The following is a 2,885-nucleotide window of genomic DNA, read 5'->3' as shown; positions in this document are numbered from 1 at the left end:
TACTGTCAACAACCGATTTCTTGGACTGTGGATTTCAATTAGACATTTCTTAATAATTAGCAGTGATATTGGACAAACTAATACGCGTTTGGCTATAAGGTAATGTACTTATTAACTACACAAGGTGCCAGTTACTGTAGCATTCGTCAACTTTGCATAATCGATGGTCGAATTATGCCTTTAAGAGTTTCCCCTACAATGTGTAAAATGTCGACACGAAAATGGTAACTTCTCTCAGGAACACTATTTTTCAATTCTGTAAAATGTTTTGTACTTCTCATGACTTGTTCTACCATGTAGAAACTTAAAATAACATTTGTTAATTTCTAGAAATCACCTGATATAGCTACTGTCGAATTTTAACACCAATAACTAGTACTATTTAATTATACTTCATTTTACACACACACACACACAAAGTAGTTAATACTAACCGTTTATTAAAGAAACATTAAAATACATGTAAATATAAACAAAACTTTCCATGGCATTCTTGGGGACCAGTGGACTGGAACTGTTGAACCTGGGCATGAGCCAAGCAGGCTATCAGTCATTTGTGTGACCTGGCGATGCGCCCAGCAGGTTATAGTAAAGTACAAATCTGGGGATGTGCCCGGCAGAATGTAAATGCCTGGGGATGAACCCAGCAGGCGTATAATATAGCATAATAAGAATTGGGGGTACAATTTGATTTCTTAAATAAATTGAGGCCAAACTGTGCGACTCAATTACTGCATAGTAATGCTCAGTAAATGATGAGGGAAGGCCCCCAAGAATATTATGCCAAGAAAGAAGAAAGGTGTGTAAAAACCTTGATTAGTTTGACATTTTTAGTTGTGCACTATGTTGCGTGCCATTAGATGTTCTAATATATCTGTTGTAACAGTCCGAGGACCAGCGTCCCAACGTTTGAATTCTTGTGCTCCTGCTGGCCATTGGCTGCCGTTCAACGCTGTCGTTGCCGCTCCTATCCTGAACAAGTGGTCCGAGTATTTAGCGTCTTCATATCCTACCACCGCAATGACATGTTTGAGGTAGACCAGAAACTGATTCCTCATGATGATAGCAGAATTATAATCCACAAATAATGGAGCAGAATTTAAAGTGTCCTTCTGGCATCTCATTGTCTTGAAATCGCACATAGCATTAACTGGGCACAAGTTGTGAGATGCTGTAGATTAGAATGTTGACCTCCTGGTGATAATGGTACGATTTCAATGATTTTAAAAAGATACTGTAGTGGGAGTGATCCGCAGCTAGGGTGATGTCCTTTATCTGTAGGATGTCATTGACGGTCGTACATTTTGCCGTATATTCTCCACATCTTAAGAATCCAAAATGAAAGTGTCAATGACACTGTAGCTCACCTTGAATACATGTAGTTTCATAACCAAGAAGGATTAAAAATTATTTGAAATAGTATGATTGTGTAAGTTGTACAATAAAATTAGTATTCCTTGTTCTAATTGGTCACTATGTCTTCTTTGAAATAGTCAATGCAGGACATCAATAGTTTCAGCAATATTTAGAGCAGAACACAATTATGACCAACCAGAATAACACCAATAGCGGACCCAATTGAGTAGAAGCGGATCATGCAACGTTGTGCCCTCCTAGAAAATCAATTTGACCGTATAAAATCAAAGAAATTTTATCCAAACGGCTTAAAAGTGGGTCATGTGAACTAGCCCAAAATCGATGGGCTTCGTCCTCGGCATAGGAGGACCAATTATGTGCAATTTAAAATCGATCCATCAAATGTTTTTTTCAGTTATCGTCCGCCATGCAAAAATATTGCAAAGTAAATAATTTGCATAAATTATGTAAATTATCCAAAACTGTGTGATATGTTTTTTATGTCCCAGCCATATACATCAAAATTTCAAATATTATCAAAATCGGGCGAACCAAAACAAATTTATAGGCATTATAAGTTTTGCCAAAAAGTGGGCGTGGCTTAAAAGCGGGTCATGTGACCTACCCCAAAATCGATGGGTTCCGTCCTCGTCATAGGGGGACCAATTATGTGCAATTTGAAATCGATCCATCAAATGTTTTTTCAGTTATCGTCCGCCATGCAAAAATATTGCAAAGTAAATTATCCAAAACCGTGTGATGTTTTTTATGTCCCAGCCATATACATCCAAATCTCAAATATTATCAAAATCGGGCGAACCAAAACAAATTTATGGGCATTATAAGTTTTGGCAAAAAGTGGGCGTGGCTTAAAAGCGGGTCATGTGACCTACCCCAAAATCGATGGGTTCCGTCCTCGGCATAGGGGGATCAATTGTGTGCAATTTGAAATCGATCCATTAAATGGTTTTTGAGTTATCGTCCGCCATGCACAAATGTTGACGCCGTCCGGCCGTCCGGACGTACTCCGGACGAAACTCCATGGCAATAGCTCAACTTGACAAAGTCAAGGTGAGCTAAAAAGCCATGGTGCACATTGCTGCTAACATAGTGCCTGTATAAGGCAAAAATACTCCGTGTTGAAGAATTGAACAGATTTCAGCCAAGGTTTTAAATGTTATGGGAAGTCTTTTCTGAGAAGATATATTACCTTGACTCTTCTTCATTCCTTTCAAGATATACGAGAGGCTGTCCGTGTGTGTCATTGGGTTAGGCAAACAAGTTTTGATATAATAGAAGCGTATGCCAGCCAAGTACAATTTAATGGTATTGATCACAGTATGAAGCAAAATACATCAAATTTTCCTCTGATATACGAGGAAGTGTTCCTGGAGTACTCCCGTCTCATGCCCATAAACTGTAAATACTGTTGTAAACCTGCTTTGTATGCTTTGGCTGTCAGTGGGCTGATGGCGAAGTTCTATAGCGTATCCATGTGAGTGGTCAAACCATCATCAGCAAGTTTGGAG

Source organism: Priapulus caudatus, unplaced genomic scaffold (assembly GCF_000485595.1).
Source record: "Priapulus caudatus unplaced genomic scaffold, Priapulus_caudatus-5.0.1 Scaffold764, whole genome shotgun sequence".
NCBI classification, from domain to species: Eukaryota; Metazoa; Priapulida; class Priapulimorpha; order Priapulimorphida; family Priapulidae; genus Priapulus; species Priapulus caudatus.
Note: the sequence above shows the minus strand (reverse complement) of the source record.